This window comes from Gopherus flavomarginatus, chromosome 10 (assembly GCF_025201925.1).
Source record: "Gopherus flavomarginatus isolate rGopFla2 chromosome 10, rGopFla2.mat.asm, whole genome shotgun sequence".
Classification (NCBI taxonomy): domain Eukaryota; kingdom Metazoa; phylum Chordata; order Testudines; family Testudinidae; genus Gopherus; species Gopherus flavomarginatus.
In genome coordinates, this window is record NC_066626.1 from 2,460,571 (window position 1) to 2,474,657 (window position 14,087).

Genomic DNA, 14,087 nt, shown 5'->3' on the forward strand with positions numbered 1-14,087 from the left:
AGCAGAAGCTGCAGCCATCGTGCTGATTTTCTTTCTCTCGTGCTATGTTTTTATCGCTCCCTCATCACCAGGGTCTCTTCCGCCACTCCACATTGCTGCTCACTGTAGATGAGAAGCTGCATGAAAACATGCAGCCAGAGAATGCAATGAATTGCTGTAGGGCCCAGTAAAAGAGAACATTCAATTCCTGAGCCATAATGATCCATTTGTCAGGACTAGGTGACCTCCTGATGGGTCTTTTCCAACCCTAATTTTTCCATTATTCTATGAACTCATTTTTCTGCATTAAAGGTGCTGTTCTCCCTAACTACCACAAGGGGCGCTGTCTCCTAGCCAGGAGGACAGCTGGTTACCCTGAGTGCTGGTGCTGTCTCAATGTGCTTCAGCTCCAGCTTGAAGGAGCTGCAGAGTCCATAGGAAGATGGGTGGGAGTGGGTCCCTCCAGCTCTCCTGGGGGATGGGGGAGGAGGAGAAATAGAAGATTTGAGAGAGGAGGGAGTGGTAAGAGCACAGTCCATATTATGCACTCACGTGCTGTCATGACTGCACACAATGTCCCTTGCAAAGCTCTTACTGTTTTTGGTTTCTGATTGCAGCAAGGCACAGATGGCCGATAATTAATAGACCATCCAGCCCCCTGCTTCTTAAACAATCCTGGCATGTCTGGGCCAGGGGCTCCCTTTTTTTTCCCCTCATGGGCCCGAATGACCTAAATCAATGTAATCGGCCCTGATCCTTCATAAAATGTGCTTCTGCTACTGAAAATTAACAGAGCCCATCCTCCTCTTTTGCACTGAGGCTCCCACTGCAGATTAGTAGCTACCTCTCTGCCACATCTCTGATCATCAGATTCCTTGCTTTGATAACAGGCTTTCTATAGAGTTCTTTAGGGATGGCATGTTTGCAGTGTCTGCCTTCTTGCTGTCTGTATAATTTGGCTACAAAAATCATTGCTTTCTCAGCTGTAAATACCACCTGTTTTTATTAGAAATGTTGCTTGAGTCACAGAAAACCAAACGCTGGATAAAGTTACAAAACACAAGGGACAAATGAGCCACAAGTGGTGGACAATACAACAATTACAAGCATTATTCTATTACCATAATGGAGTCAAGTATCAGGGGTAGCTGTGTTAGTCTGGATCTGTAAAAAGCAACAGAGTCCTGTGGCACCTTATAGACTAACAAGTATTGGAGCATGAGCTTTCCTGGGTGAATACCCACTTCGTCAGACGCATAAGAGTGTTAAATATGTAATATTATTCATGAAGGCAATGGAGGAAAGGACAAAAAATATTAGCTACTTTCATATTAGAATCAGCTTGTGTAATGAAAGGAAGGCAAGGAGCGTGATAAGGGGAAACATTTTCCCAATGTTTCATATGAGTAAGGTTTTCCATAAAGAGTTTGGTTGAATTCAGCAGCAGCAAATGAATTATCTGTTTTGAGTCTCCAACAAGTCTTTCTCTCTTTTTTTTTTTTTTTTTTTTTTTTTTTAACTCTGCCTTTCCTTATCTAATCTGCTCCCTCAGATGTATTTCTAAAGCATCCATGGCAAGGAACCAAGATACTCTCACTTTGACCTCCTCTCTTCCCCCCTCTTCCTCGCCCCTCCAAGAGTAAGGAAAACTGACCCTTTATGACAAAAGCTGGATATAGTACAAGAGTAGCTCTGGAGTGTAATTAACCATGGGTTTGTGTCCCACTTTGGATTCCCCCCTGCTGAACATTAATTAAAACTTTCAGCAATTGCTTTGTGAAGTCATGTCTGGTACAGAGTAAGTCACCTGGACATGTTCTGTTCCCCAGCTGAGAGAAATAAATGAACCATAGAAGGTTGCTTAGCAACGGATGCTGCTTGCTTTACCAGTGCCTGTCACTGGGCTTTCCTTAGTTCAGCTTCTCAGCTTAGCCTCTGAGCGCTGAAGGGACTAGGATGGGCTTGTAAATAGATTCAGAGCCCTTGTTTTTGCCAAGGTCATTTCAGTGGCAAAAATGTTATGTAAAATAGCCATCAGTTGCATGGTTCAGTAGTTATTTACCCCCACTGATTTTGTCGGGTAGATAGAAGTGTGTTTTATACTGGCATCTATAAGCGGGTATTTTGTTGCCCGTTTCCACTCCTTAATCTGTGTTTTAGCTAGTTAAGAGAAGTCTGGAGGTTGAGTTCAGACTAGGCATGTTGCAGACTGGCCAGGTGAGACTTTCAGGCCCTGCTCTGCTAAGGCCCCTCAGCCCTGACCTCCAGCCATGCCATTGCTTTCATGAACATGAGCACTGCTTGTGCCTATTTTGCCACATCGAAAGGGTGATGCATTTACCCATGGCCACTAGGACAAGCCTACTGCACTTTATTTTCGCTGCGGGATTTTAATCTGGTCTTCCGGAGTTGAAAGGCTACTGTGCTCTTCATTTGCTTAACCCCTTCATTTCTGGTACAGATTCACCTAGGCAATGAACTGGGGGGGGGCAAGGGTTTGCCAGATCCCCTGGATGTGACACAGGGGGTTGGTTGGCAGGATGTTCTCTGCGAGGATTCTGGAGCTCTGGAATGCCACCTTGTCCCTGATCCAAACGGCCCAGAGAGTTAGTGCGATTGAGGTGCTGGCTGATGGGTGATGAGATAGGATCTGAACAGGACCTGCCACCTGGCAGAAGGTGGGAACTGACCCCAAATTGTGTACCTGGTTCTGGATTTTTAAACCACCAGATCCTGCGTATGCGGCCTTATTATTCTGACTAGAAAGAAATGCAATAAAATAACACTTGTTACTGCCAATAAATGAAGGGACAAATGTTAACTAAAATTGTACCATCTGGCTTCCCTTCCCCCTGACCTCTGGCTGTTGTGATGCCAGCGTGCAGAGACCTTTGCCTGGCAACGGGATTTCTGCCTCGGGGTGCGATCTTTGACTTTTCCTCTTCCCTTCGGGAAGTCTCAGCACCCTTTGCTTTTTCTCAGAGATCTGCCTTTGGCATGCTGTTCCGGAGAGTGCAGTGATGAGTGTGATGGAGGATATTCCTGGTGAGGTCAGGAGCAGGGGAGGAAAGGGCTTGTAGTTTTGTTTTATATGTAAAGCACTCTTTCTATTCCTTCCACAAAACAAATGCTAGTGCTGCGAGTGGCGCCACGCTGCTGCTGACCCCTAGCTTATATATCACGCGCCTCACCCAGAGATCGCCGAGCATCTACACAGCAGGTCAGTTTCACTACTCCCATTTCACACATTCACAGAGAGGTGAAGTGACTCACCCATGGTAACCTGGCAGGCCAGTGGAAAAACCCAGATCTCCTGAGTCCCAGTCCAGTGCTCTAGGCACAACAGCCTGAGTCTGCTTTTAGCTGAACAGACCACAGCAGTGCCCACCTCCTTCCCAGGCTGCCCTGCCAGCACGCCTTAGACCTGCCCTACAGAGGTGATCTCTACAGGTAAGAAGTTTCCATATCGAATCAGCTCTTGGTCTTTCTGAGGTGACTAAGGCCAGGTCCACACTACAGCGTTAAATCGATTAAACGCTGTAACCGTCCACACTACAAGGCACTTAAAATCGATTTTAAGGGGTCTTAAAATCGATTTCTGTACTCCAGCTAAACGGAAGGAGTAACCCTAAAATCGATATTACTAAATCGATTTAGGGTTAGTGTGGACGGAAATCGAAGTTATTGGTCCCATTCTTTTACTGAGCTACCCAGAGTGCACCGCTCCAGAAATCGATGGTACCCTGGGACCATGGACGCACACCACTGAAGTAATGTGCCCTAGTGTGGACGCGTAAAATAGATTTTATAAAACCTGTTTTATAAAATCGATTTTACTAATATCGATTTTAAGCTGTAGTGTGGACGTACGGTAAGTGTGTGTGTGTGTGACAGAGAGATGAGGCTAGATGGGAAGCTACTACAGTAACTCCTCATTTAAAGTCTTCCTGGTTAACATTGTTTCGTTGTTACGTCACTGATCTAGTAGAGAACAAGCTCTTTTAAAATTGTGCAATGCTCCCTTATAATGTAGTTTGGCAGCCGCCTGCTTTGTCCGCTGCTTGCAGGAAGAGCAGCCTGTTGCAGCTAGCTGGTGGGGCTTGGAACCACGGTGGACTGGCAGCCCCCCTATCAGCTCCCCGCTCCCCTAAGTTCCCAGGCTATCAATTGCCGGGCAGTTCAGCTGTCCCTCCCCCCACTGCTGTGTGCTGATCCTACCCTCGGCCTTGGAGTTGCTCCCGGGAGCCTCCTGCTTACTGTGCGGGGGGAGGGAGGATGGTGTGCTAATGTCAGGGTTCCCCCTCCCCCTGCTCCTGCACCCATTTCCATAGAGCAGGGGAAGGGGGGAACATGACAGGCCTCAGGACGGAGGGAGCTTCCTTGCAGCAGCTTCTGTCTCAACTTGCTGATCTACTTAAAAAGGCAATATAGTTAGAGTGGGGTCTGCCTACTTAAAGAGGCCATGCACATCTCTTTCTCTCACACATGGTGTGTGTGTCTGTCTCTGTCTCCAAGCTGTCTCCCCTCCCTCAATTCGTGCTGTCTTGTAGAGTGTGAGGCTACATTAGCAACAATGGGTTAACCCTTAAGGGCCCAGCTGATTGCTAGTTCATCATTTAGCGGTAAGGTATTCCCTGGGAAATATCTCACCCTCTGACTCCTCCAGCTCAACCAAGCTTCACAATCATCATCACTGTGTACCAGTATTAAATTGTTTGTTTAAAACTTATACTCTGTGTGTGTGTGTGTGTGTATATTTAATTATTTTGTCTGGTGAAAAAAATTTATCTGGAACCTAACCCCCCCCATTTACATTAATTCTTATGGGGCAATTGGATTCGCTTAACATCATTTAGCTTAAAGTCGCATTTCTCAGGAACATAACTACAATGTTAAGTGAGGAGTTACTGTACACTAAAAATGATTGGGGTTGGCAGAATTTTTTATTTTAATTTTGACAGCTAATAGCAATGTTTATTTGTAAGCATTTTCCCCCAGTTTTCATTGGTTTAAATATTTATAGCTGTGGGAAATTGAGTAAGACAATTGGGGGGTCAGAAAGTAATTGTTTAATGACAGGAGATGTTGAGATTCAAAAAGTTAAAGCTGTATAACTGTTAAATCACACATAGTCAGCATCACATGTCAAAATCTACAAAGTGAATAGCCTTAAATTAAACCCTAATAAGTTCTCCAGCAGCCTGTTTCTTTCTTTACCTCTCTGTAAATGTTAATTATCATCAATGGAAATACTTTTTTGCTGGTCTGTGCATGGTGAAATCGACACCAACGTTTACTGATAAAAAATCGATTCCTTCCAAGCCTCACAACGATCTCCCTGTTTCCCAGCAATTGTGTGGCTGCAGGAGTGCCAGCGATGATGCAAAGTCTGGCTCAGCCAGTGTTGCCATGGGGTTATAAAACCCTGTTCTGTTAAGCAAAGCAGGGCTTCATGAGTCAGTTGGAAACATCTCTGAGGATGGTCTACACTTGCTCTTGCCAGAGGGTTCAAAGTCCACAGGGGCTGGACATCCAACACTGTAGGTACTTTTGAAAATTGCTCCCAATGCTCTAGCTGGAAAAGGGACACTGCTTTCTAGTATAGACAAAGCCTTGTGCCCCAGGAACTGTGCTGAGAACTCAGTTCAGTTAGGGTAGCAAACAGTTGTGTGATAAGTTATCACTGCAGACCTGGGTCACACCCACTTCAGCAGCCTGGCAGCTCCTGCCAGTCCCTGAGCCATGTCACCCTTTTCTGCTCCCCATGCTTACTCTGCTGGTTCTCTTGAGACAGTTCTTTTCCTTGGCAGAACTTGACTTTGTGACATTTCAGCCTGTTGCTCTCCCCAGATCTCCTCACTTGACTAGAAATAAGCCTCGTATTTATAAATGCATTTGCAGGTGATAATTAATCCCTGCCCTGAGTTCTGCAGCAGACAGTCTGGTTAAGAATATCTCACTCATTACTGTCAGGTGTGCCCTCCCAGACAGTGAGTCATTCATGTGAACTCGAAGAGCTGTTTTGTTTCACAACCAGTGAAGAGACTTGATGCTGCACCTACAGTCCCAGGAACTTTATTTCTGGCTTTCCACTTGTGAGCATCCTTTGGGTACCCGGCCACATGCAGGTGGAATGCAAGATGGCATGTGGAAAGCGGAAATTCTTACCAATGGAAATAGACATGGCCAACTCTTCCATGGCACTAGTTGGGCCTTCTCACTAGTGTATTGCAGGTGTTGAGGCAAGTAGCTGAGAGGTTTTGTTTGTTTTGAGGAGTTAGAAAAAATCCAGCTAATATGACGTTGAGTTGTCTTAAACCAGACTTGGGGCACTGGTTAGGAAAAGGCATTTGTCACAGTTTAGATAATCACTACACACATTCTCCCTCTGCGATCCATCAAGGGCATCCACCCTGGGATCCCAGCATCTATCCCCCTCCTGATAGGGAATCTTCCTGGCTGCACAGCTCTCTGCTTAAACAGGCCAGTATCTGTCCTTGGGTGGCTCTTCTGAGGCTCGGAACAGCTGGAATTCCTGCAGTTAAGTTACCAAACAGCTATCAATAAGCAAACACTGTTATTCTTCGGGTGAAAATATTCCAGAGAAAACACTAAACCCAACAAAAATCTACATGCATGATGATAAGCTTACGAGAGGTCACCCCAACTCCAGCCTTAGGCTCTGGTAGATGTCAGTCCTTCAAAACCACACCTGGGGTTTTCCCTTCGATTCAAGTCGATAACTGTCTCAGATCCCGCCCTCCCCCACCCCATGTTACACACAGTCACAGCCCACAACCATACCAAATTCATTTAATACAACGGACCCCAAAGATTCTCACGCTTCATTCAATGAAGTCTCTCCAGGCCAGGGCCAGATTAATATAGGGGCTTTAGGGGCTGCAGTCCAGGGCCCTGGCGCAGCCAGGCTCAGAAGGCTGCCTGCATGCTGTGGCCTCGCACCGTTCCCAGAAGCAGCCGGCAGCTGGCACCTCTCTGTCGCCCTTGGTGTGGAGGATGGGAGGCAGCGCCGCATGCTGCCACCAGCACCATCCCCTCAGCTCCCATTGGCCAGGAACTCTTTCTATTAGAATGGTGCAGCATGGGCCAGTTTCTTTAGTAGATAAGAGGCTGTGCCTTCGTGTTGATTTCAGTGGGGCTACTGGCAGTGCATGAAATTAGCACGTGTCTAGGTCTGGGTAGGATCAGGCTCTGATTATAAAGGGCCAGTTCACTAGCAGCAATGTGAGTGGACACCATGAAGATAAATTTCACCATTCTAAATCGGAGAGTTGGGAAACCAGTGAGAACCCAACCTTAGCACAGCTGCCTGTGACGGGGGTGTAGAGTCAAAGCAAACATCTCTCCACGGTCAAATATTTAACTAGTCCAATAGAAACAAACCGCTGCCCGAGAGCAATGGGCAGATCCCGAGTTCATCCCTTGAGCTGCCTGGTGTTTTTGAATAATGAATAAATCCGACTGAAACTGGAGCTAGTTCATAGGCAACTCTCAATCCAAAAAGGCCAAATTCACTGATTTGCCCAGAGCTAATGATTATGCAGACCTGGCTGTCACATGGGCTCAGAGTCTGTGATTGCACAGCCAATGACTCAAGCTAGCATCCTTGCGTTTTTAAACATGAAATGAATGATTTTTATTGTGTTTGCGTAGCATGTGGCTGTAGGGATTCTTATGATATATGCAAACACATCACATTTTAACCTCAGTGCTGCTGTCACAGTTGTGGCTTTGATGGGAGGGGGAAATGACATGAGTTTGGAGGAGTTTTTCCCCCATGAAAGCCCTTGTATCCCCAGAAGGAGCCAGGGTCTGAGCTGCCTTCCAGCCCTGAAGCACAGTGAAGCATTCTCATCCATTTGGCTCTCTAAAGAATACACTGAAACTGACGCTGGCATGGTCACATGTAAAGGGGCTGCATCACATGCCGGTCATGGGATCTTACTCTTTGTGATGCATCTGCGACTTTTTCCTCCCCCCCCCCCAACGTTTTCCCATGATCTAATCACTGCTCTGCTTTACTCATTGGCCCTGGGCCATTTTTCTGTGCATTTTGGATCTCTACACCCCCTGCAATTACACAGACAACCCATTTTGTGTTTGGTTTTAATCTTTCAAGCCCCGATCCTGCACTGATCTCTTCTCAGGCCCCTGTACAGAGCCCTCTCGATTTCGATTGAAGGATTGGGGGCTTATTCATTTCCATAATGTCGAAAAAACCCATGGTTTTTAAGTATCATTTAAGGAACCAAAAGTAGAATGGGAGGATCCCAATGCCGGAACTAAGTGCTGTTTAAATTGAAGTGGTTTCTAGACTGCAGGGCTTTGTATGAGTGTCTCGGGATGTGGGGCTTCCTATATATGGGAAAGAGGGAGAGCAGTTTCTCGCTTGCCCTCCCCTTACCCTCCCCATCAGATGTTTCAGGGTTTTTTTTGTTGTGAGCAGGGCTGGCTCCAGGGGGTTTTGCCACCCCAAGCAGCCAACTGCCCCTCCCTCCTCCCAAACAAACAAACAAAGCTGCAATCACGATCTGCGGCAATTCAGCGGGAGGTCCTTCACTCCAAGCGGGAGTGAGGGACCCTCCGCCGAATACCTGGATGTGCTGCCCCTCTCCGGAGTGGCCACCCCAAGCACCTGCTTGCTAAGCTGGTGCCTGGAGCTGACCCTGGTTGTGAGTTCAGAAATGTGCTAGATCCGTGCCCTTCTCTCCCCTCCCCCAGAAAGGAGCCACTCCCAAGATACGGAGCTGCACTCAGCCCTCCGCCCTGCTTTCTCCAAGTGGAGGGGATGACATGAGCATGGGGGGGGATCCAGAGCAGCATCACTCCCTCCCTTCTGCCCCTAGCCTGTGGAATGTCCTCCATGCCAGCTGGGAGCTGTGGTCTGGCGTCTGCTTAGACCCATAGAGTTAGAAGGGCCTGCAAGGGTCATTTAGTCCAACCTCCTGCCAGAATGCAGGATTTGTTATGTCTAAACCATCCAAGACAGATGGCTCCAGCCTCTTCTTGAAAACCTCCAGTGAAGGAGCTTCTACGACCTCTCTAGGCAGTCCTACTGTTCTCACAGGTAGGAAGTTTTTCTGAGATTTTAATCTAAATCTGCTATGCTGTAGTTTGAACCCATTGCATCTTGTCCTGCCCCCTATGTCAAGAGAACAACTTTTCTCCATCTTTTTTATGGCAGCCTTTCAAATATCTGAACACTGCTATCATGTTCCCCCTTAATCTCCTCCTTTCGAAACTAAACATACTGCGGCAAATTGCCGGCACTATTATGATGGGTCCTGCTCTTTCTCCTCTTGAGGGGGAGGGTTTCAGGGCACCATTTATCACCCCTGATCTGGGATATCAACTGTCCCACTAGTGTCCCAGAGAAGAGGAGTGGAGAGGGAGGGACCCGGGCTCTCCCTCTACTCCAGGTCCCAGCCCAGGGGCCCTAGAGATAGCGGCAGACCACTTGAACTAGCAATTCTTTCCCCTGGGCCACTTCCCTCTCTGGCCCTCTAGCTTGTGGGGGCTTCCTGCCCTCTCTCCACTTGGGCCAAGTTTCTCCCAACCCCTTGTCTCTGTGGAGTCCCTCTGCTCTGCACAAGCCGGGTTTTCCTTACCTAGAGTCTTGGTCTTCTGGCCCGCCACAGAATTTCTCCAAACTGCTCTCCTTCAAACTGCTCTCTGCTTCAACACTAAACCACTCTGCTTCACCTCCTTTTTCTCTCTCTCTGATTGAAGCGGGTTTTTTTTATCAGGTGACTGGCTTCAGGTGCTCTAATGAATCTAAAGCAACCTCTCTTCTCTCTATAGGGATTAAGGCTTTCATCCTGAGGCTTACATATCTCCCTGCTATCACTCTCCTGCTGCCCTCTGGCCATGCTGTATCACAATACCCAGTTCCTTCAGCCTTTGCTCATATGGCTTGTGTTCCATCCCTATGATCTTTGTCACTCACCTCTGGATCCTTTCCAGTTTCTCTACATCTTTTCTATTCAGCGGTGACCAAAATTGAACACACTACTCCAGCTGAGGCCTAACCAGCGCCTAGCAGAGTGGTACTGTCACCTCCCGTGACTTGCATGCTGTGCATCTGTTAATGCAACCTAAAAGTGCATTTGTGTGTTTTTTTGTTTTAGGGTTGTTTGGGGTATCTTTTTGGCAACAGCATTGCACTGTTGAATCATGTGGATGTTGTGATCCACCATAATTCCCAGAGCCTTCTCAGTAGTGCTGCTGCCAAGCCAGTCATCCCTCATTCTGTATCTGTGCATTTGGTTTTTCTTCCCTAAGTGTAGCACCTTACATTTGTCTTTGTTGCATTTCATTTTGTTGTCTAGCCCAGTTCTCCGAAGTATCAAGACCTCTCTGAATTTTAGCTCAATCCTCCAAAGTGTTTACAAACCCTCCCTCCCTCAAGCTTTGTGTCATCTGCAGATTTGATCACTGTGCTCCTACATCCAGATCATTAATAAAAATGTTAAATGACACTGGACCCAGAACAGATCCCTGTGGAACCCCACGTGAGAGATTTGCATGGAACATGGATCCACACTACACCCCCACACATTCCAGTGGGCTTGAGTGAATGGAGTAGTAGCAACGTGACCTTCCATGCGGGCTGGTGGAAATGGGGGGAGTGGCACAAACAGGGCACAGGCCCAAGCAAGGGACCTGATCCAAAACCCATTGACATTGATGGAAAGACTTCCATTGATTTCAATCGGTTTTGGGTCAGGTCACTGATGAGGAGCACAGGAGATCCCCTGACCACTGCACACATGCACGGAGCTCCACCCAGAAGCCAGGATATCCGCTCATAAAGAGGCTTCCTGTATGCCGGACAGGAAAACCCCTCCATGTGGCAAAATCAGTATCTTGGGGATTCTAGAAGCGTTGCGGGGGATGGGCTGACCTGGGCCTATGTGAGGAGTTCAAAGTCCAGTCCCCGTTTTGGAGGCAGTCAGAACTTTGGGCAGACAACCCAGGGTTTTTTCCCTCCTTTTGGCAGGTAAACTCCTGCCAGCATTTGGAGGAAGTGGGCGATATTGTCATACTCTGAGCTGCACACACACACACACCCAGAGTAGGGGGAGAGAGATCTCCACATGTATGTCTTATTTTAGATACTGCACCGTAGATAAAGTATGCCCTAACATGGGCTTTGATTTTAGTTTTACTCACTACAAAAGCTCCTCTGCTAAAGCCAACCATCTCAGTGGGATTTCTCCCTATGGCTTCTCTTCCACCAATCCTGGCATTTCCTTCATCCTCTCTGAGGTGCAGCCGAAAGGACTGATTGGCCGCTGGCAGTTCTTTCCTCTGCACTTCAGGTGTGAGCATAAGGAAACGGGGGGTTGATGAGTTGGATCCAAGGCAAATTGTTTCCTTTGATAAAAGATTTGTTTTCCCCCTAAATGACACACAATGTTTTGTTTCTCCTCTCCCCACAATGCTTTTCAAAGCATCCTGGGGCACTTGGGAGATTGCTTTTTTTTTCCTGCCAAAGCTGGCTGATTGAAAACAACCTGCCTGTATTCCATAGCTACCTGTGTTACAGGACAGGGGTAATGAAACAAGTTGCCTACAGAGATGCTGTCATAAACAGTTAAGTTTGAGTTAATAGAACAGAAGTACTTCATGTCTATTTTGCCTGGAAAGGGTTAACAAGTTCAGTGAGCCTGGCTGTCACCTGAGCGGAGGACCAATCAGGGGACAGGATACTTTCAAATCTTGAGGGAGGGAAGTTTGTGTGTGCTGTTAGTGTTTGGTGGTTGTTCTCTCTGGGTGCTGAGAGGCACCAGACATGCAACCAGGTTTCTCTCCAATCTCTCTGATACAGTCTCTTATAGATTCAAAATAGTAAGTACTAGGTGATAAGGCGAGTTAGGCTTATGTTTGTTTTCTTTATTTGCAAATGTGTATTTGGCTGGGAGGATTTTAATTTGTACTTAAGCTGGGAGAGTATTCCCAGTGTCTACAGCTGAAAGACCCTGTACCTATTCCATCTTAAATTTACAAAGATCATTTTTACTGTTTTTTTCTTTCTTTAATTAAAAGCTTTTCTTGTTTAAGAACCTGATTGTTTTTTTATTCTGGTGAGACCCCAGGGGACTGGGTCTGGATCCACCAGGGAATTGGTGGGCAGAAAGGAGGGAAGGGGGAGAGAGAGGTTAATTTTCTCTCTGTGTTAGGATTACTTTCTCTCTCAGGGAGAGTCTGGGAGGGGCAGAGAGAAGGAGGGGGGAAGGTGAATTTTCCTCTCTGTTTTGTGATTCAAGGAGTTTGAATCACAGTGATCTTCCAGGGTAACCCAGGGAGGGGAAGCCTGGGAGAGGCAATGGTGAGGGAAAGGGTTTACTTTCCTTGTGTTAAGATCCAGAGGGTCTGGGTCTTGGGGGTCCCCGGGCAAGGTCTTGGGGGGACCAGAGTGTACCAGGCACTGGAATTCCTGGTTGGTGGCAGCGCTACAGGTTCTAAGCTGGTAATTAAGCTTAGAGGAATTCATGCTGGTACCCCATCTTCTGGACGCTAAGGTTCAGAGTAGGGGATTATACCATGATAAATGCATAGTGAGTGGAAGACAGAGGGAGGCTTGTCCAAGTGTTTCCATTGTGAAGATCCTTCTCCTAGCTGCTTATAGCTTTGTCCAGCTTTTGGGCTGAAATTTTCCATGTTTCTTCACAGGTCAGTAGCACATGTTTGGGGAGCATTTCAACAGAAAGGATTCAGCCATTCTGAAGTACAGAATAGGAGGGAAAAACTGTTTTTTGATTTACCTCTAGCACCTCAGGCATTGGGGGTAGAAAGTGATCTAGCAATGAGAACCCATATCCTGGCCTGATCTTCTGCAAGTTTGAAATTAGTCATGTGAGAGATGGGATCTGCTGACAAGTAGCTCATTGCAGAATGAGATCTGTATCCCTAACGTCATGTGTACATGCAGTACAGTGCATCAGAGCTGGGCCAGGAATGGAGTTTCCACTTCTCTGGCAGTGTTGGAAAAATCAGAAGAAAATTTTGGTTTCAGGTTGAACCAAACATTATGTTTTCACAAAATCTCAGTGTTTCCTTCTGAGCTCATCCACTTTACAATGATTCTGAATTTTTCAAAGTAAAATTAAAGGAAACTTTTGAAAGGAAAACATCAAAAAACCAAAACATTTCATATTGAAAATGTCAAAATTAAATGTCTTGATTTTTTCCAGAGCTTTTTTTTAATTTATTTTTTACCTTCCCCCCTACCACCCCCTGAAACTGACTCAAATTTGCAAAAAGTTTTTGTGTCACTGAATCCGCATCTTTTTCAGAAAAAGCTTTTGGTAGAAAAATTTCACCTCGCTTTACAACACAGCCTTTCATAATATGGTCCTAAACTACTCTTTTTCTTCTTCATGTGCTGTCCTGGGGGTGCTCCACTCTAGGTGATGGTGTGTCCAGCGCCGTTGATCCGAGATTTTCGGTAGCAGTGCCTGGTCGGGACGCAGGCACTCGGTATCTCCCGTCTCGTTGAATCTTCCTGAGCGCCTGCGTCTCGCACCCCACTCAGTTCCTTCTCAACCATCTCTAGCTGAAGACGGGACTCGGGGCAGTGCTGCTTCTCTTCCCTGGTCTCTGTAGGAAAAATTAACAAAGACTACAGAAATACTTATTAGTTACATCCCAGTTGTTTCCCTTCCTTTAGTATAGTTACATAGTTACTTAATTTAAAAAAAAAAAGGGGGGGGACTTTTTCACTTCAGACTTGCCTCCCACCGAGACACTTCCCTGCCATTTCTAATTCACAATGCCAGGGGGCTTCAGGATTCAGAAAGTGTGTTTCCTGTCAGGACTCCAAGAAGCCACAGTCAGGTGAGCGCTCACGTTGTGTGAAGTGCCTCGGGGAAACCCACATCCCTGCAAAGTGTACGAGCTTCAAGTCAAGGGCTCGGCGCAACAGGGACCTGTGGCTTAAAATGCTTCTGATGGAAAAATCCCTGCAGCTGCTTTTGGAGATGGGGAAAATTAAACCTACTCCCACATGCTCCCCGGCCAGATCTGAACCAGTTGGAAGTTGTGCTTCATCCTCTCTGGAGAGATTCTGCCAAGGGTAAGGGGTC